Here is a 22668-nt window from a genome sequence, read left to right as displayed (position 1 = left end):
GGCTTGTGATATTTTTTGGTCATAAATTGTCAAAGTAGCAAAGCAAACTGAGTCTGTGGGAGAGTCACGTTAGCAGTCAGAGAAGAGATGTCCAAATATCAGGAAGTAAGTCTCCAAATCCTGTCGTCAGAAGCTCAGCTCTGCTTTGGCTCACTTCTACTTCCTGAAACAGGAGCGTGAGAGCTTCTTTCTCACAGAGATCGACTAACAATGCATTAATTTATACTAGAGACCATTGCAAATGTATTGAGAAAACAGGTGAACTTGGTCTTTAAAGAGAAACTTTTTAATTTACCTTAGTTACAACTGTCAAACAATCTCAGTAACGCATGGCCTTTAACCTCTGAGCACCCTCTGCAGTAGTGTTAGAACAAGCTCAACAGAAACAACTTTTTCATGAATGTTGTTCACAGAAAAGGCTTTTTGTGGATATTTATAGGTTAAAAAGGTGTAACTTCATATTTATTTAGTTATTTTCACTCATATGTCTACATGTTTACTTGATTATTAGAATCATCACTTTTTGCTTTCATCTGGTAGGTAAACAGTTGAACTGTTTTCATTTGAGAAAGCATAAAAAGGAAACACGACGACATAAAAAGGGCTCATTTTGTGCCTTGAATCTAGGATAGTCTACATATTTTGGAGATTTGGAGTTGCTTTCAAAGGTGTGGATTTCTCAATTAAACAATATATTTGCAGTTGTTTCTAGAAGGAATGAATGCCTTGCAGGCAGAACTCAGGCAGGGCACAAAAAAGCCCTCAAACCTCTGTCTCAGCAGGCCAAGTTGACAACATCACAGCTGAGCTTCAGACGACACAATTTGGAGTCTTATTTCCTGATATTTGGACATTTCGCCTCAGATTGGATAACAACAATGTGACTCTACCACTGACTTGCAACATGGATATTTTATCTCCACAAATTAGACAAGGCTGGAGCAGCTTCTGCCATGTGGTGAAGGTGCTAATGCTAACGGTTAGCTTAAACTAGCTGAGACGTGTGCTGCTGATTCCTGGACGTTAAACTAACAATGGTCTTCCCCATCACGAGTCATGGATGAGTCCATGAATGCTAATTCACAGTGGGACGTTAGGACGTCAAGGTTTTCTAATCCTAGAGTTTCACTGTCTATTTAATCAGAAGCAAATGCAGGAGATAGATGTAGGAGACTTTTCATAGTGAACCTGCATGAATTTCTCAGAGTGACTGATTAAAATTAGAAAAAACATTTTTTAAAGTTTTTTTTTTCAGTCAACATCACCTAAATAATACTAGGCCTTGTCTACACAGAAAACCAGTTTTTCTAAAAACAATATTTTTATTTATCATTTCTATTCTGATAAACATGGCGTCTAACGTGCAGGCCTGTATTTGGTAGTTGCTGATAATCTTGAGTTCTGTCCTCCATTATCTATGCTGATCGACTAAAATTAGTGACTTTTTTTGTAATTTTTTATCCAAAATCAGGATCTATTTAAGTGTTTCTGATTGCAACATGGACAAGACACCCAGGGCTCTCAGCACTGGGTTTGATCTCTCACAATTTAACTACAGAAATGAGCTTAAAGGAAATAAAATCACTCTGACCTCAGGAAACACAGAACAGTTAAGTACTTTTGTCTTTCCAGAGCCCACTGAGACTCACCTCGTGGAATCAACCCACACATGTTCAGGCTCCTGAAACAATCATCAAATACTAATCACAGAATCACACAGGCAAAGGGTGTAATTATATAACTTTTCTCCCCCTTTTCCACCATTGGAAAGCCTTTAGGGGTGTGACACAGTAACCTTTCATGTGCCGAACACCGCAGTTGGAAATGAAAATAAGAAGGCCATTATGCAGAGATGAATGAATACGGCTGGGGAGGGGTCTGGGGGAGGAATGAAACTGAACTCTTGCTTATGAATATGCATATTCATATGTGGTCCCTGGTTGGTGTGAAAAACAATGGGGACTCCGAAGTCCGCTGGCCCCTCTGGGTGTATTCAACCCAATCCTGTACAAAGACACAGATTTTCCGCTGAGGCCTGGTCGGTGATGGCATGGAGGGAAGCTCAAGCACCCCCGAGTGTCCCTGAATCAGACAGACAGGAAGTCATCCTGCCGATACCCCCGTCCCTATAGTGATTCCCATAAATTCCCACAATTCCATTTGCTCGTTGGTTGGTTACGTATTCAGCAGGAGCACCGCTGGGCTCCCCTTGAACCCTGTCGTAAAGGGACAAGAGGGAGGCCAAGAATGAAACAAACAGAGATGAAAAAAGAATGATATTCCTTTCACCGTCACAACATGACCCAGATAACAGTAGATTGGCCTTTCTGGTCATGATAAAATTGCCATTGTGTCTGAAGTTACAAAAGTGCAAAAGAAACAAAAAGCCAAATGAAAAGGGGGTGCTTCAAAGGTTAATCCTTTACAAGTGAGATCAGAGCATCCCTTCTTTAAGGAACAGAAGAAAATCTATCTCTTTTCTCCTTTCACTTTTATGTCTGGCCATAAAGAGCGGGTTTTATGTACACTCGAATGGCTGAGGCTCACAGAACATGCATATGAATGAGGTAGGGCCACATGGGACCAATATATCTTTACAAACAGATCTGCACATATATAGAGAGAGGAATGGGGTAAGAAAGAACAGGAAAACATAAAAAAAAGAAATAAAGAAAGACATAAAGGTAAGCAAGATGCAAGTATGGAACAGAAGGGGTTGGGGGTGCATGACTGAAGGAGGAGGAGACAGTCTGGAGCAAAATAATGGAAGAAAAGCAGTCTGGAGCTTTAATCAGAAAATCAGAGCTGGAGGAGTGAGGCAGGCATGCAGCCTTTATAACAGGTCCCATCTGAGAATGCTATTGCAGGCTTGGCTCTGACTTTGGCTACTGGGCTTACAATCCAAACAGTGAAGTATTCTGCTTCATGACCTGCCCTTAATACCTGTTTTCAAAAAGAGAAAAGAAAAACAGTCTGCTTAATATCTGAGCATCCCCTGATTCCCAGGCTGCGGCGCTGCAACTAAAACAGCTGCTTCAAAACACAATCAAATCTTAGCTTTTACTCACTGCAAGCAACAGCATTTAAGATTTTGTTTTTACAGAAAACAAAGCTGGAATAATAAGTTTCAAAACTAAGATTTTACATTTTGTTTCACACTAAACTCCAGAAAAATAATTCAACTAAAATCCTGTGTTGGGGTCCTGCGCCGGCCAAGGAGCCATGTCAGTTATGTGCTGACATTGGCCATTTAAAATAATGGCGTTACTAAAAAATATTTTTTCAGTAATGTGTTCTAATTAATTACCGTTGTCTTTTATCATAACGCCGCTTCCGTTACTGATAAGAAAATGCATTGCTAATTCAGCAGTGCGGTGTGTTGAAGCCATCATCAGCTGATTGAGAGCTAACGAGGCAAATGTTTTCATGCAAGCGTATGAAGAACCTGCAAGCCTTGAAGAACGAGGAAGACATGCCTTTCTCACCTGTTCACCGCTCAGACGTCACGACCTTCCATCTTCTATCTTCCTAGATCATCCACCTATAACCTGTTTCTGATCGTGCCTTTAGTCCCGCTGTAAGACTGATGCATCAGTCTCAAGCATCATAGGCGCTCAGGTGTTATTAGAGTCCTCCATCAGAATTGTGCCTCTTCTATTTATTTAACCATTACTAGATTACCAGCAACAGAAATGCTACTAAAATACACAATTATGTGAAGCTGGAAAAAATTAGAATACTGTACAAAATTACATTTATTTCAGTAATTTAACTAGACTAAGAGACCATTTAAAGGCTCCGGAACCTTTACAGGTGTTTCTATTTGCAATTATAAATTTGTCTGATTGGGGTCTTGTTAAATATCACACAGAGACATTTTATTAGTCTAGATTAATGTAATGCTCCTGTTTGTAATTCCTCCTGTTAAAGCTGCTTTCGTTTATTAGTCTAGATTAATGTAATGCTCCTGTTTGTAATTCCTCCTGTTAAAGCTGCTTTCGTTTTCCTCTTTCAGAAATTATGTATGATTTGTCAGAAATCTGTAAAAGTGATAATCTTATCATGTACTGTGATATTATATAAGCAATATGTCTTTTTTATTTTTATTTTTTTGCTAAGAACGCACCCTGCCCGACAGAGCTCCGTGCAATTAGAAAACTGAGCGCCAACCACAACTAACCAATAGCGTTAGTCTACCGCTTAGACGCTTCACATTTAAGGAATACCTCGGCTGATGCAGAGTTGATGAACTTTTCACGGACAAGAAAGTCTCTAAAATATAAACATATGAAAACACAACATGACATGAGAACAATACTCGTACAACAACGTGTTTTAGCCATCGACATATATACTGGACGATTCATTTCCATAGGCTCCAATAACACGTTTTTGAGGAGAAATGGGAGGTGGCCACCACCGCCATTTTGACCGTGTCACAGGTTCCATCAAGCCCAGACAATTCCACAAAAGGGAAGAGAGGTGGAGCTGAGGGTGGGGCTGTAAGGCTGGGATCAACTGACAACACCCGGTCAAACTAGCTAAAAGCTAACCTGAAGCTAACCCAAAGCTAACGCGGAGGTGGGAGCTAAGCTAACACAGGTAGCAACCTAGCTACAACCGGAGTTACAGTAACTGTGCACAACACCAGAGCTTCTGAGTCAGAGATACGCCGGGCTGACCGCTGGGTAAAACCGGGTGGAACACAGAGGTCTCCCGAGACCTCCACAAGCCGGCAGCTGCACAGCAGACAAGCACCGCTGCGATCTGAGATGCGCAGAGCTGCCGCTGGGGAGAACCGGGTGGAAAGGTTTCCATCCCAGAGCTCCACAAGCCGTCAGCCCGCACAGCAGACAGAAGCCGCAGTCAGACAGTGATGCGCCGAGCTGCGGGGAGGGGAGAACCGGGTGGAAAACATCGGTTTCCATCCAAGAGCTCCACAAGCCGGCAGCCCACGCAGCAGACAGGACCCGGGACGATCAGAGATGCGCCGAGCTGTGGGGAGGGGAGAAACGGGTGGAAAACAGAGGTCTCCCGAAAGCTCCACAAGCCGATAGTCGGAACCCAGCTCCTGGGTCGACCCAGGGGCCTCCTGCCGGCAGATCATTTAAACCAAAAACATGTTTTGGTACCAGGCTGTAAACATGTTTATTTCTGCTGTGAAATTGGTATTTTTAACATGGGAGTCAATGAGGATTTGCTCGCTTCTGACACCAGCCCCCAGCGGATGAGGGTGGAACTGCAATTTTTTTGTCACTTCCGCATTGGCCTCAATTTCTGTCCCGCATTGAGGGGGCTTGGTTTTAGCTCTGTTTGTCGGCTACAGAAGCACATTTATAAACAGAAACGTGAAGTCGCCATCTTAAAAAAACAGAGGAACTGCGGTTTTGTGTGATTTGCTTGTCAGCCACTAGATGGTGCCACTGGATAAGAGGAGCACTCTGGAAAGAAGCTTTAAATGCCAATTTATTTGAGTTATTCAGATTTATAAAAACATTTGGACAAACATTTTATTATGTTCCATTCATTAGTCATTTATATTTAAGTATTATAGAAATTTATAGTAAAATAAATAAGTTTAATTAAGAGGGGAACCCATTTTTCTTGCATTCTTTAATGAAAACAAGTTAAGAAATATTTGTTTTTCTTGGTAATTAGATACTTTTATAATTACTCTTTTTTAAAGTAACGTTCCCAACACGGTCATCATAATAAAGTAATACCACTCGGCAAGGCCGGATTAACCATATGGGCAACTGGGCAATTGCCCAGGACCCACAAACTCTAAGGGGCCCAGGGCAGCAAGGGCACGAGCAAAATACTGTAGGCATATCTGTAATCTCCCGCATTATATTAAACTAGGGTGACTGTATGTCCGGTTTTCCCCAGACATGTCCACTTTTCACTCTCTGTCCGGGGCGTCCAGGGGGGTTCTTGTATTGATGAAAATGTCCGGTTTTTCATCCAGGAGCAGGGATCGAATTATGGGGGAGTTGGATATCCTACACATCCAGGGGAGCCGGAAACAAGTTTTCTACCTATATTACATCATTTATGGACTCTTTTGAGCAGAGAGCACAGAGAGCGGCACAGCGCGTTCTTGCGCAGCGCTCCAGGCAGCTGCTTCCAGCGCACAGTCCATTCTCACCCCCAAATTCCACTACCTCCGCTCCGCTGCGCTCCGCTCCGACACAAACGCCGGAGCAAAACCGGTCCCGTTGTAGTCAATCAGAGCTATTCCACTACTGCGGCCGTGCTCCGGCAGTGCGGCGCCGTGCGCCGCCCTCTGTTCCGGCGTCCGGCAAAAATAGAATCGATCCTATTTTCGCCGGACGCCGGAACACCTCCGCAGTAAATGGACAGAAATCACAACGGCCCAACAGGAAAAGGAGCGAGCACAATTTCCGTATTTCACAATAAATCGATAAACAAAAGGCGTTTTTTGTTTCATATGCACAGATTTAACAACTTTTTACCACTATCAATGGCGGCTGAAGTTTAAATGCACAAAATTAAGCCATAAATACAGTTTCTACTATCAAAGTAGACACACTTTGTTGATCCAAACATTGCTGATCTCTCAACACAAATGATGGGCAGATTAAACAGTTCATTTTGATGCTTCTCCCACACAACGGGTGTTTGGATCTAACTTCCGCGTTTATTGCTCGGACTGTATCGCAAGATCTCGAAAATCCCGCGCATGCTTGTTTGCGCACCTCAGGTCTCCGCACCGGAGCAGAGCCGTTGTAGAGCGGGTACCAGTAAAAATTGAGTTCGGAAGCGAGCGGCTGCGGAAGGCGGGGGCGGAGCGGAGCGGAGGTAGTGGAATTTGGGGGTCAAAGTGGCGCAACCAAAAAACTATAATTAGCACACGATCGTTCATGTCCGCACATGTTCTCTATTTTCTGTCTTATTTGTGCTTGAAGCGCTCTGCTACTGCAGCTCATCACCTGTGCTGCGCGGTGCTGCAGTGAATTCACCTCACTGACGCAGCAACGAAAGGCGCACTCCGCTTTGCGGTCAGGAGATCCCTGTGATCTGCTGAAAAGTAACTGATGAGGTGAAAAAGTAAGAATCCAGGCAGCAGCTTTTCTGGAGAGCTTAGAGGAGATGCAGGAAGATGAGAGACAGACAGGACAGGAAATAGTTCAATAAAAACAAGAAAACTAAACAAAGTGGTGAAAAGTAAAATGTAGGTAGATTTATCTCCACTAAGCATTTTTACCGGTATAAAACAATAAGTTACACACATGCCATATTTACACATCTGATACAATTCAGATCACCTTCAAAACTCAGTCACACACCCAGGGCCATTTCAAGACATGTTGGGGGCCAAGGCAAAATGACCCCCCCCCCACCCCCACCACCACCACCACCCCTATAGCTGGGCTCCCCAGAAGCCTCTGTGTAATCCATACCCTCTCCAGTAGTGTTAGTTATACAGTGTTTGTAAAAGCTCCTCAGACATCGCTGACATGTTCTAATATTATCAGATGAAAAACTAAATTATCAGACATGCTGTCTCATCTGCTTCTTTTCTAAACTTGCAAAAAGTAACAAAACCATTTCAAAGCCACTATTTGTGGATTCTCTGAAAGTTTCCATGGAGTGTGTGACAACTTATTTTTTCATTGATCCTATCGTCTAATCTCACAGCTGAAACAAGCATCCTTAATAATCTGTGCACAGGAAGCGTACCGATGCTGTAGTAAAACAAAAGGTATAATAATTTATTATTAGTAAAACCTTGTTGCAGCACTAAAGCAGAAAAATGAGATTTTGCAATAAATATGCAAAATATTTACATATGAATTGTTTTAGAGCCCTTTTATTGGCAGAATCTGATATTAATTTTAGTTCTTACAAAAAAATGGGTCCCAACGTGGTTTGTGTGGCGTTGCCGTAGTGTGATGTCATAGGCACAGATCCCCTGTCCTCTTTTTTGGAAATGGAAATATGATCACCCTGTATTAAACAAACTGTCCACCCGGGCTTTTACGCTGCACAGAGACGCTTCGCTGCCTATGACTTTGAACGTCAGTTGAGAGTCAGTCTCATGCAGACTGACCAATGAAGAGAGGGCCTCAAGTTAAGACCCTCTCCTCATTGGTCAATCCACACAAGGTGGGTCAAAGGTTACTCTGGGCGGGTTACGTGATGTCAGGTATTCAAGTATTGAGTATATTTACTGCATATTACAGTAAAATATTCTGTATGTGACCATATAATGGTGATCCTTGGGTCGTGATGATGGGGCCCTTGAATATTGTTGCCCAGGGTACAACAAAGTCTTAATCTGGCCCTGCCACTCGGCCAAAATATATTGCATCTCTTTTTTGATTCTGTTCTTTTACACAGGTTTTGAAAAGAGTGTAGCAGTTTTGTTAATACATTTGTGTTTCATACTGCTTGAATGTGGAAATGTGGAAATGTAACATCTGTAAGTCATACGTCCAGCCAGTCATTTAGTGTGACGTCATCGACAGGCGCAGAACATGGCATCTAATATGGCGTCCCCCAAAGACGCTAGACCCGTGCCCAATGTACTTTAGACCTGATTTAATGTTTATATGTTATAAAGCTGCCAATATTTTCTAGCAACTGGACTAAATTTTATTTATTTTCAGCAACATTTCGATGGATATTTCCAGAGATTAAAAGTAAAAATATACACTTTCACTTTAAGGTTACATGGTGCTCTCATAAGTATGGACTTGGGCATTCTCAATACATGTCTTAAGGCTGTGGTTGGCACTAGATGCACTGTGATTTATTATCATGTGATTGTTCAGTAAAACAATGTTGATTTTATATTTCCTCATCAGGATGACACAGTGATAGCTTGCTCCTGTTGTATTGTTGTGTGTCCCTTATTTAAATTTTTTTTGTTTGCTTGCTTTTCTCATTGTGCAGGTCTAGATGCAGACTCTTGTTCATCATTGATTGTTTATTTATGTGTCTCTTCCTTTCTCCTCTGTCTCTGTGTCTGGTTGGAAATATAAAGCATCCAAAAAACAATAACAATAAAGTTTTAAGTATCAGGCGTGACATTAAAGCAGCAGCTTTGATGCTTCACCTGAGAGTAAGGCTTGTCACCAGCATTCAGACATCAATTCTGTTTGCTTCACAGCCAGACAGGGCATGTGAAAAAATTTTCATTAAAAATAAATAAAATAAAATAGGTTACAGGTTTTGTTACTTTTATTCAAAGAAGCCGCTCTGAGATTTTAAAGACTAGATTCACTCGTTGTATTCTCTAGTACAAATGAATACCTTGCGAGTCGATCTCTGTGGGAAAACAAGCTCTGGCGCTCCTGTTTCAGATGAGCCAGAGGTGAGCAAAACAAGGCGGGTTTTGAAGTCTTATTTCCTGACATTCTTACATAGACATTGATTGGTTAACAGCAACGTGACTCGTCCTCTGCAACACTGATGTTTTATATCCACAAATAACACAAGCCTGGAGGAGTGTGGTGGAGTTGCTAAGGATAACGATTAGCTTCTACCAGCCGAGATGTTCTCTGCTATTTCCTGGATGTTAAACCAACAACAGCCTTCCCTGTTGCGAGCCAAGATGGGTGAGTCCATGAATGTTAATTTGACATTATGATATGTAATTGACTGGCTTTTCTGATCCAAGAATTTCCCCATCTTTTTTCTATAGCTAATGAAGGAAATCAAATCAATCAATCAATCAAAGCTTTATTTATAAAGCGCCTTCCGCAACCCTATAGGGAAGCCCAAGGTGCTGAACATGGTACAAGAGACAGTTAAATATGGTGAATAAATCAAAAATAAAAGCAATTCAAATTACAAATTACAAATTACAAAAAAAGGTAAAACATTCTAGTAGAAGACAAATGGGTAAAACAAGTGATTCAGGAAACGCCAAGCGGAGGAGGTGGGTTTTTAGGCGACTCTTAAAGACTGGCAGGGGACAGCCTAACTGAGGGTGGCAACTGGTTCCAGAGTGACGGTGCTAGGACTGAGAAAGCCCGGTCCCCGCGAGTACGGCACTTAGAACGAGGGACAGCGAGCAGGCCTTGGTCGGAGGAGTGCAGAGCGCGTGATGGGGAGTGTCTGTTCAGGAGTGTGGCTAGATAGGGGGGACCACCACCCTGGATGAAATTATAAACAAAGACGAGGAGTTTGAAGTGTGAACGATAACAGACCGGAAGCCAGTGCAGGGAGGCCAGAACTGGACTGATGTGGTCCCGTTTCCTGGTCCCAGTCAGGAACCTGGCTGCGCTGTTCTGCACAACCTGTAGGCGACGCAATGATGACTGACACAACCCTGCATATAGAGAGCTGCAGTAATCAAGCCTAGAAATAACAAAAGCATGCAGTACCCGCTCCAGGTGGGCTCTTGACAGCATAGGCTTGATTTTTGCAAGGCGTCTCAGGTGAAAGAAACTGGACCGGATCACAGAGTTTATGTGAGCATCAAATTTAAGTCCAGCATCAATTTTCACCCCCAAACTGGTGACAACTGGTTTTGAGTAGGGAGAAAGAGGGCCAAGATCAACATAACGACCCACAGCCCTGCTGTTGGGATGAAAAACTATTAGCTCTGTCTTTCCCTCATTCAGATGCGGAACGTTGGTCATGGAACGTTGGTCATCAGCCAAGACTTCACCTCGTTAAGACAGGACACAAAGGACTGGATAGAGTCACCTTTCTCCTGACACAATGGAGAGTAAATCTGGCAATCGTCAGCATAGAGATGGAATGATAGGCCATGTTTATGAAAGATTGACCCCAGAGGAAGCAGATAAATGGCAAACAAAAGAGGACCAAGGATCGATCCCTGCGGGACCCCCAGCGGAGCCCCTCCCAAGAAGAAAAAACATCACCCAGTTCAACACAGAATGTCCTGTTGTGGAGATACGATCTAAACTAATCCAGAGCAGACCCTTTGATCCCAACCCATCGTTCCAAGCGATCAAGTAGAATTGCGTGGTCAACTGTGTCAAAGGCTGCCGTCAGATCTAACAACAGAAGCACCACAGATGTACCCTGATCTAGTGATAGATAGATATCATTTAAGACCCTCAGTAGAGCTGACTCTGTGCTATGGCCAGACCTGAACCCTGATTGAAAAACCTCAAACAGATCAGAGTCAGCTAAATGTGAGACCAGCTGCTGATAAACGACTTTCTCAAGCAGTTTAGATGTAAAAGGCAGGGTAGAGATAGGCCTGTAATTTGCGATCACAGAGACATCAGCACCAGGTTTCTTTAGGGTCGGCCGAACAACTGCTGCTTTCAAAGCAGCTGGGACAACACCTGTGCTGAGGCTCCCATTGATAATCTGACCAAGTGATGGGCCAAGACACGGAAAGGCAGCCTTCCAGAGACGAGGCGGGAGAACGTCAAGTGAGACCCAGATGGCTTCTGCCTTGCAACAAGCTTTCTCACCTCAGAATAAGAAACAGCATTGAGGGAGCTCAGGGTGGGTGGTGATGGTAGAACTGGAACAGGGTCAATAGAGTTACCAGAAATAGCTGCTCTAATGCCTGATACTTTGTCAACAAAGAATTTGGGGTAGAAATAGGGGTAGAAGTCTATTTTGGTGTTTAGGCTGAAGGTTAAACTTGGAGTGATCAAATTTCTTAACAAGTAAAACCTGTTTTTATTCAGTGAATGTGGTCTTTAAGGTTGGCGGGTTTGTCTGACCCACTGAGATATCAAGGAAATGTTTAAATAATTTATCTATGTAAAATAAAACTCCCATTAACTTAGCTCACAAAATAACAAGTATGATGACCCAGTCCTTCAGACACCAGAGCATGTTGGTTCAATTAAGAATCACATGGATAACAATCAGCCAGCAAAGGTTACATAACAGAACAAAAACACAATATATGATTAATTTAACTATTTCATTTCACCCATATTTATAGCTTTTTTGGCCCTTGCACTTGTGGTAAGTTTATTTATCTTTGTATAGTCTCTTTGAGATTGGTTCCATCTGTATGCTCAAACAATTCTTAATTGACCAAGTAGAGAAAAAATAGCCTTTGAAGATAATAAGGTACAAACGCAAGCCAACTTCAAAAGAAAAAATGTTTAAAAACCTTCAGAAATCCTAGATAACTGTTGCTCAGGGCCATTGTAAAAGATTACAAGTCTGGAAAAAAGCAGGTTCTTTATGTCTAAGTTATTGATGTTTGTGTGCCTCGTGCCCATATCTACACGTATGCAATGAAAATACATAAAAAAGATCGCTAATTGAAAATAAGTGTAACGGTCTTATTAGTTATCCAGAAATTTAAATGTTCAGCTTAGAAAAATCCATTTATAAAACTCTTACATTATGAGTTTCCCAATTTCATATTCATAGCATGAGTTTGAGTAAATGCCGATACACCAACATACCTGCAGGAGTTTGGTTTAGACTGGTGGAAAGAGGGAGATGGATGGTGGTATGGAAAGAGAGAAAGGAAGCGTAGATGCTGGAGGGAAGCAGAAGTCTGGAGTTAAATATTAATCTGTGGTGATTCATCTGCAGTGGAAGCCTCCAGGCTCCTTCTGCACACTGCCAGCTGTTGGCCTCTGTCTCTTGGCCTTGGACCTGGATGTGAAAGGCTGGGCTGCTGCCCAGAGTGCCCAGGCATAAGGCTCTTTGGCTGGGAGAAGAAAGGAGAATGCCAGGACAGGTGGTGAGCCTGGCTCGGATGACGCTGGGAGTGTTGGTGCCACAGGATGAGTTACATTTTGTATACTGTCACCACAACTGTAAGATCCCGGGAAGTTTGGCGTTGTTAGGTTAAACGCCAGATAATGTGGCAGTAAGAAGAGGATGAAAATAGTCTGATAATTATTAGAATGACAAATACTGAGAGAGACACGATCCCGTCCCTGACTCATGGACAGTTTGTCATTCATGTCCCGTACATCTGATCCTCCTCACAACAAGCTGTACATAACACAAAAGCAGGACATTCAATAAACTCAATGTAGACTCAAACAGTAAGCTGGTTAGGTGTAACTATGCAGTGGTGGGATTTGCTTCCTGTTTTCTTTACTAAGTTTGGCTGTTGAACTCTTGCTCCACCACCTATGATGATGGCCATGACAGTAAAAAAAAAGAAAATGGGACCACATTATAAAACACAGACAGGTATTTGGTCTTTACAAATTGTTCCCACAGAAGTTCAGAAGGAAATAGAACAAACCGAGGAGCGAGCAGCAGGATGCTGTCGATTTGTGATGAAGACAATGGCGGAATAGACTGTAACAATAAAGAAACAAGGAATTATAAAGAGATGTTTCTAGCTGTTTCTCAGCAGGTGTTCCCAGAGCTCACAGAGTTTTGCCTCAAACTGCAATGTTTGACTCGTTTCAGTGTTAACTTTAAACCCAGGAAGAAAGAAAGGGGATACATGAGGGCCAAGTGAAAAACACTCTTCCTCAAGTGTTACAGGACCCAACAGGGTATCAGAAAATGCTTGAGGAGTCTTATCAGACTGTCTTTTCCCCAGATGTTCCCTCCTTTCATGGTTTTGGCTTTTTCCTCGCCTACAAGGAGTTTGACTTCAGGATGACTTATTCGCCAAATCAAAGGAGGAAAAGGACTTTTTAACTGACTGCCAAGAAGAAAGTGAAACACCAAAATGCATCAGTCAACATAAACAAAAACAAATATCTGAAGATTAAAATGCCTGTATCTTCAACACACCAATAAAACATGGTAGAATGGTCCCGGTCCACATTAGAATATTTCTACACATCTTTTAACCCTGAATGCATCCGAACCGGTCTGGTAAAGAGTGTGTTCCGGCATGATGCCCACCCACCCCTAACATCTCTACTGGGCCCATGCTACTGAGAAGGACCGTTACTACAGCATCTTTGGGAACTGCTGAAAAAATCTGAGACAAGAAGACAAAAAAACGCTGGGTCATGAATTATAGAGAAAATCACTTTTGTCTGGGTCCATGGAGAGAGTGCAAGACCACATGAGAGAGAGATTCACCCCCTTTTCTTCCACGCCTTGTCTGGTACACGGGAAGCCAACGGGAAGAGCGATTTATAACCAATTGAAGCTGCAGCAACATCTCTCGGAAGGCAACGAGTGGATCCATAGCAACGACCCTAGCGAGGCATATTAATCCCCTGCTTTATGTAGTGCTAAGTGTACAATAGTAATCAGGATTGGAGCAGGCCCCACTGATCATTAAGGGAAAAGGCTATATAAAGAATTCATAATGGGATTAGCCCACGGCGAACGGAGAAAGACAGAGAGACAAGAGAAAGTGGGGGGATAATGTCTGGAGGATGAAGACAAGGAGAGCTGGGCAGAGGAAGGGAGGATGCAGGGAAGGAGGGATGGCACAATCCTGGAATTAAATCAGCCATCAAATTGCATGGAGGAATTTTAATTTACAGGTTAATGTCATATTGTGTGGCTAATCACAGCCAACCATGTGGATGCAGCAGCAGAAGACCGGGGAAATTATAGTCTGCTGCAACCAATGGAGGAAGGTGTGTGTAGTCACTCCGGATGGTTCAGAATCGAGATAGATAGATTTCATTGTGCAGAGGATTTGAAGCATTTGTTTTAAAACTCATGAAGCAAACTTGAAAAGGGAAAGTTAAGGAAACCGGAAAGTTCATATAAAAAGAAAACTTCATTAAGATGTCGACTTATCTGTTATGCAAACAGAGCGACTTTTAAACCCTTAAAAATGGATTTATTCATAGAATAACTCTAGTTTCTTAGTCTGCTGTAGTGCCCTGGCTTTACGTTACTGATCATTAATTCCCAGAAGATTTCACATAAATATATTGAAAACAGTCATTTTAAAAGTTCTAAAACAAAAAAAAAAAATCTTGTCAAATCCACATCAGTAAGGTAAAACAGAGAAAATAACATTCTAGTGTGCATGCGTGGTCAAGTCAGTTCTGACTTTATGACCCAAGATTAGCATTAGCCGCCATGTTTGATATTAGATGGCTGATTTGTGTCTGCTCTGTCTTCTCTACCCCCCAGTGAGTTGTGGCAGATGGCCGCTCATACTGAGCCAGGTTCTACTGCGGAGTTTTCCTCTTCACTGTCGCTACATGCTTCCTTAGCAAGATGATTTCTTGTCATGTGTCTTTGCCTATGTATGTCTGATCTCTGAACTGTGTGTGCTGAAACTCTAATTTCGCTCTGGGATTAATAAAGTATCTTTGAATAGAACTGAATTGACGTGAATTGGATTGCTCTAAAGCCACTGACGCAACAAGTCCATGGCTCGATGCAATCTGTTGGGTTTCCTTAGGAAAACGTGTATGCTATATGAATAGAATGAATACAAGTTAACACAGCATTAATTTTGCTAAGTTTTCAGTTAATCATGTGTTAAGAAGTCATTAAAAACGTTGAATGTAGCCAGTGTGAGCATATTCAAACAAGCAACCTTTGAAATCCCCAACATTTGAAATCACAAGAGGTGGAAATGTGAGTTTAAATAAAAGTTTTGGTGAAGTTCAGGAAGTAAAAATGGACCACAAAAACTTCTGAGGTACTTTTTCTGTGGTGCATAAGCCACTATCTCATTGGGCTACAGCATTTGGTCGCTTTAGAGCACAACGCTGCAAGACAATGTAAAACGGTGAATAAGAGTAAGATTGTCTGGAGATGACCAGGTTGAGTAGGACATTAGATGTAACTGAAAGTAATTTGTGACATTTGTGCTTCTGTTTTTTTGTTTGTTTGTTTGTTTGTTTCAGTTTATTTGAGTCTTAATTGCATCTGAGTTTCTCAGCAGTTTCCTCTCCATCCTTTCCCAAAGTTGTCTTTTTTTGCTCTTTCTGACTCACAGAGACTAAATCAGGAAGATGTCCACAACAACTATTGGGACAACTTTAAAGGGACATTTGACTTATAATTAGTTCATTAAATGATTAAAAATAGCAACAATGATATATGCTATATTATAAAGTGTATGTTTTTATTCTTATCTTTGATTCCCTGCAAACGGTCAACGTCGCATGGGCGTGTACATCATGTTGAGTCTGTCGGTCCAGACCACGTTTGTAGGGCGTCCAAACTAGGTATTTGCACAGTGGGTTTCTGCTGCCAAGATATTTTTAATTATAATCAAACATATTTTAAAATACTGCTCCCGCGATAACTAGCCCCAGGTCAGCGGCCAAAATTGGATGGATGGATAAACATATTTTGTTCTGATTTATGTACATATATAACCCTAACCCTGACCCTAACACATCAAAGGAGAAGAATGACAGGCGGCATCCTCATAGAACCAGTCGTCCTTCCTGGATTAGGTCAGTCTAGCAAATGAGAATATATATCTCAGTGAGTTTTACCTGGTTAACCTCCCGGGACCCAAACTGGTATTTGGTGTGATTTAAAAGAAAAAACATGTCTAGCTATTCCAGAGTGGCCGTTTGTAATTAACGGAAACAAAATTACAAAATTAAAATACTTACAAATTAAATTTGATCAAAATTTTTTCAAATATCCTAAAACAGCTACACAACAAAAAAATGTTAAATAACAACAAGTGTCTATAAATAATAACAATACGGTCTAAGTAGGAGAGAATAACATATGTGGCGATTACCAGGAGCAGGATTGAAAATGAATAAAAACTTTCACTGTTTAAAAAATAAAGAATTAATGGATTTTCTGCTTGATTTGCGCTTTTAAATTCAAGGATTTCCTCATTAAATAAAAGACAACAGTGATGTAAAAAGTGGAACTGACTTCAACTGAAGTTGATTCACAACCTGTTTTTACAAAAAAAAAAAAGCTTTAAGAAAATCTATAAAAAACAAAAATGTTTTATCTAAAATGATTCTTTGTGTCTAGAGATTTGCACATCAAAGTAAAAACAAAAATTTTCTAAAACAAAACTAAATGTGTTTTGGTCTTTCACAGCAGAAGCTAGCAGATGTTTTCCAGATTGAGGAGGTAGTCTACTGGAAGGACACCCTGGGGCAGATCCTGAATATGCTGAAGAGCCTGACATATTCCAGCCAGAGTGGGAATACCTCCGGATCCCCCAGGAGCAGCTGGACACTGGATGGGAAACCTGTGCTCACCGTCGTTCTGTCATTTGAAGGAAAGAAAATTTGGGTGTTTTTATTGGACAGAGGAACAGAGGTAGTGCCAGATTTATTACCAAACCGCGGGTATTTTCTATCGTTAGCCTGGACCACACAGAGTCAAAGGGAGTTTAATTCTATGTCAGTTACCGTAAGAAATTAGGTTAAGGCATGATTCGGAAAAATTAGATCACATCATTAAAACGAGTGTGTTTGCAGACTTTGTTTATTTTGAATGATTTATCAACTGCTTCAAAGCATCAAAACCAAAGGTGCTCAGATCCTATTTACACCCAAGCAATCTCTTAGTTAAATGCATTTATTATTTTTTATAGTTGCTTTGTTTGCAGATTAGGATGCTTCTAAAACCTGGAACAGAGAAGGCTCATAACGCTGTTCCTGTACCAGGCCACCAGCACTCAAGCTAATTTCAGTGGGTCCAGACGTAGACATCCCGGGCTTTGGCTCGGCTCTCTTTGGGTAGTTCCTTCTTCACCGCAGCAGACCGGGGGGAGGACTTTATTACTGCCACAGCTCGTTAGCTTGAGTGGTCTTAATGAAGCAGCGTGGCGATCAGACAGAAATCATGCTGCTGAGGCCCTGCGTCATTAAACCAGCCTTTAATTACGTTGATATATGACCGGGACGGGCCTCGATGCCACCATATTTCAGCCTCCTACACAGCTATCACATCGGCACATTTCCTCTGTGCAGTTTAATCTTTAGTAGAGATTAAATCTCAAACTGTTAGTTTCCAACGTCTGTTTTTGCACCTTTAGATGATAAACCAAACTTTTATTTTTATTCAAATTTGAAAACAGTTATTGTCGGGGACTATAAATTAAAGGTTCAGAAAGCATGACATCCAGCACATGTAGGAGACGGAAAAGTACAGCCTTTTAAACGATAACACCTTAAATTAAGATGGCTGATTAGCTTGATGGACCCGATTCTTCTTAAATACATTCCGGAATAAAAAGCATCCTTGTCCGCCCGCCTCTGTCACACTTCTGGGTGACATTTGACGGTGACGCTTCAGAGACACGTTCTGTTTAACACTTCTCTTTCTTCAGACTCAGCCACGATACCAACATTATGTCATGCGTCCTCCCTCCTTCATTATTCAAAATGAGCAGAAATGCAGTTATATAATATGAGTGCGGAGGTTCTTGTGAGATTTGGAAAGCTCAGCAGTAATCTCCACTTTGTGTTAATTGGTTTTGCTTCTGAAAGGCCATCGTTTTCTTTCAGGCCCATTAACCGTAATGCTCCAGAGTCCAGGATTAGTTCGCACTCAGTAAGACTGCTGTGTTGTCGTTAAATTCAATGTAACGGGGCACCCAGCGGTGCTAATTACAGCTAGCTTTAGTGAGAGCTTCGTGTCAGTGTGGTCACTTTAACTCTGTGTTCTGGGTTTGTTATTTTAACTGTTAGATCAGAGTTATTTTGAGGTAGAAAAGAGGAAAAATGTATTTATTTCAATGGCAAATTGTCTTTTAAGACTTTTAAAGGATGCTGAAGCTTCCTCCACTCTGGATTTGTAAAATGTACACACCTTTTGTACTCTTGTTGTAAACTATCTACTGTCCCTTTTATTTGAATACACTGGTGTGAAATTAAATATTATCATTATTAAATGGCACAATTAGATCTAAGAAATGTCAAAAGTTTGTAAAGCAAAAATAAAGTTTTTAATTAATCTGTATTCCTCTGTGTTATGTATGGTTTGTCATGAATGTTTTGGTTTGGTGCACCGTATCTATGTTTATGTACACAAGTGACTTTGTGAATGTCTACTTTACTGTTTTTCTCACTTATTTGTTTGCTGGTTTATTTATGTAGTTATGTTGTGCTGTTGTGATTGTGTTTTGGACCTTGTCTTATTGTTTTTGTTATCTTGGTTCTTTTTTATTTTCATTGTTAATTTCTATGGAGGACCCACTGAAAAATGAGATGGTCCATCTCAAGTCGTTTTTGTTTACCCTTGTTCACCTCTAACTAAAGTTTTTAGTAGCTGAAATGTCGCTAATACAACTGTTAAGCATGAACAATAAATGTATATAAACATCAGTACATCAGTATTTCTGTCATGAGAACAAAGTTGCAGAACTTATTTTGTTTTCCACTTTGGCCCAAACTTACCTCATATTAACTCACTCTCGGGTTTAGTGAGCCAGATATGCTTAAGAAACATTTGCACAGGATGCAGGTAAAAGATTCATTATTCAACCCCAGCGATGGGCAGGGACGGGCCTCTCCAATGGCTTTTACCTAACTACCCCCTAAAAGCCTCCCTAGAAAAATACCTGCATTACAGAGCCTGGCTGTGCAGTAAGTGTATTCACTATAGAAGCACTCCCAGTACCTGAATAAAAGATGAATTATTGAACACAGACTGTGGAGTTTTAAGTTTATTATTTAGGCCAGGATGGTCTAATTGCACTAATGCAATGGAGTTGATTTTTTTTTAAAGCAAGGTAAAGTCTTCAGGTTTCCAGGCTTCTGCTTAGGGAGGATGGGTTGATGGTATGGTATGTTCAAGGTAGAGACATTAATGACTTTTTAATTTGTAAGGTTTTACAGACTCTTTCATTTTTCATGCCCCGGGGCTCTTTACCTGAGGCTACGAACGGTGGGGCGGGAAGATCTAATCTAAATGTTGAAGTTTTTAATGCAGAGAAGTATCACCGAGTCTTTATTATTGATGAGAAAAGCACTGCTGCCATCCAACCCAAATAGACCCCAAGGAGCATTTCTCAGTAATGTAACGTGGCTTTGAGTGGTGAGAAAAATGTTATCATTTTCAGTAAGCTGTGTTTTCCTTCTGTTAATGACCTAAAATACCAAATAAAAGTAAAACAATCAACTGAGAGGAAAGAGAAATCACTTCATTAAGCTGTGTTGCAAAATGAGCTTACGCACAATTCAGGGTTTGGTGATAACTCGTCCATCCATCCTTTGTCTTCCCCTTTTCTGGAAAACAGGTTATTTTATTTATTTATTTAGATATTAAATTGTTATTTACTTTTTTTTTGTCTTTGTTTTAAATAGCTGCACATAAAAGTCTGTAAAAGTCAGATCAAAGATAGCTATGATGCTGTTTTCCTTTATACTGTAAGTGTGTTTCAATAATTTTGGTTCGGAGCGAAAATGGCAATTTTGTTGCTAATTTGCAGGAAATATCTAGAAGAAAGTTGTACAGAAAGTAGCTAAGGGTCCTCAGAAATGTAGCTAGCTTTGTCACTAGGCATTGGGAACAGCGACAAAGTCGCTGAGTTGGCACTGCCTCTCTCTCAGCTGCTAAAGCTACGGATAGCAAATGCTACGGGCTATGCCTGAGCGTGAACGCGCATGAAGCAGCCTGCTCGACCCGAGCATCTCTCTTTTTTCTGTGATTTTACAGAAAAACAGGCAATCACAGTAAAAATGCCAGGGCTCATTCTACAGGACCAGGGCATTGCAGGAGAATGTATGAAGAAGACATTTATTATTTCTATACATGTTTTGGCTGTCAAACTTCCATAATACTCCTTTAAGGAGTCATGTTGTTTTTATTTTGAAATTCAGCAACTGACTGGAATCAGATTATGACTGTCAACAGTGTTGAAAAGATTTGTGTGAGTTTAATCATTCTTGCAAGAACTTTTTTTCATTGATGACAACTTTGTTGCGTTTTAATTGGACTAAATATTGATGAGAGGAAAGAAAATTCTGGTTTTGGACACATTTCTGGTGTATTTTGCTTCAGCAGCCTGTTTTTTGAGAACTTCACAGAAGATCAGACTTTGTAATTAATTATAAAACAACAACGTTATAAGATCTCATTAATTCCCTGGGCGAACGAATATGTGTTCTTTTAGAAATTTAGTCAGTCACTGAGTTTACGTGTTTTACTTGCATGCATCTTTACATATTTAACTTGTTTCTGACAACTCAACAACATATAACCCTAACTAATGTTGTTTGGTTTTTGTTTTGCATCGTTTTGGTTTTTTAATTAGAACTATAAAAACAACAGTAAAAAGGCTAATTGTGCAAATAACTCATATATTGTTCTAAAATCTCAAAATCCAAAAATTAATCACTAATATTGAGCAAAAACAAAATGAGGAGCCAAATTATTGAGAAATGAAGAATGCAAAAAATATATGTACATATTATACATTTTTGAAAGCTGTTTAAATGAACAGCAGTCAGTTTAATATGGTGAAATAAATCTTAAATGGGTTAAAGTTGTAAATGCTGTTTAATTTTAAAAGTAAGTTCACTGAGAAACGAATATGTGTTCTTTTAGAAATATAGTCAGTCACTGAGTTTTTCCACCATGCTGAACTTGAAAAACAGTCCTCCACCCCTATTTCCTGCATCTGGATGAGTTCTGCTGGTTTGTGGAATTGCTAATGCTAAAGGTTAGCTTCTATTAGTCAAGACGTGCTCTGCTCTCTCCTGGACGCTAAACCAACAACAGCCTTCCCTGTCGTGAGCCAAGTTGGGTGAGTCGGTGAATGCTGTGATATAGATATTTGATGCTTTTTCTAACCAGAGCTATTTTCTATCTCTGGCAGATGCAGGAAATGTTTATGTTTGTGTATTTAGCAGACGCTTTTGTCCAAAGCGACTTACAAGTGATAATCGGCATATTTCCCTTGAGGCTAACAACAACAATAACAACAACAACTTGACATCAGTCATGGAGAGCAGGGAACAAGGTGTGGACAGTAGAGAGGGGGGACGGGTGCAGACAAGGTGCTAGTTAAGAAGATGCTCTCTGAAGAACAGGGTCTTCAGGAGTTTCTTGAAAATTGAAAAGGAAGCCCATGTTCTGGTAGTGCTTGGAAGGTCATTCCACATTTGTGGAACGATGCATGAGAAGAGTCTGGATTATCCTGAGTGTAGTGTAGGCACTGCTAGCCGACGATCCTGTGATGACCGTAGCAGCCGGGCCGAGATGCAAGCCTTTGCAAGAGGATTCAGGTAGATGGGAGCCGTACCATCTCGGACTTGCTAGTGTTAGCAATTTGAATTTGATGCGTGCTGCTAGTGGTAGCCAGTGGAGCTCAATGAACAGAGGGGTGACGTGTGCTCTTTTTGGCTGATTGAGGACCAGACACGCCGCTGTGTTCTGGACCATACTCACAGTACAGCCTGGAAGACCAGTTAGAAGGGCATTACAGTAATCGAAGCGGGAGATGACAGTAGATTGCACCAGGAGCTGGGTGGCATGTTGTGTTAGGTATGGTCTGATCTTTCGTATGTTATACAGCGCAAAGCGGCATGAACGAGCAACAGAGGCAACATGATCTTTAAAGCTCAGGTGTTCATCAATCACAACACCCAGATTTCAAACTGCCTTTGAAGGAGCCAGAGATAGGAAGTCATTTCGGATTGAGATATTGTGCTGTATGGATGGTTTTGCTGGGATGACAAGTAGTTCAGTTTTAGAGAGGTTGAGTTGGAGATGGTGGGATTTCATCCATTTTGATATGTCAGAGAGACAGTTTGATATTCGTGCAGAGACAGTGTGGTCGTCCAGTGGAAATGACAGAGCTGGGTGTCGTATGCATCGCAGTGGTAGGAGAAGCCATGTGATCGAACGATCTCA

The sequence above is a fragment of the Nothobranchius furzeri genome, chromosome 12 (genome assembly GCF_043380555.1).
Source record: "Nothobranchius furzeri strain GRZ-AD chromosome 12, NfurGRZ-RIMD1, whole genome shotgun sequence".
Taxonomy (NCBI): Eukaryota; Metazoa; Chordata; class Actinopteri; order Cyprinodontiformes; family Nothobranchiidae; genus Nothobranchius; species Nothobranchius furzeri.
The sequence above is the reverse complement of the archived record's forward strand: the minus strand, read 5'-3'. Positions refer to the sequence as shown.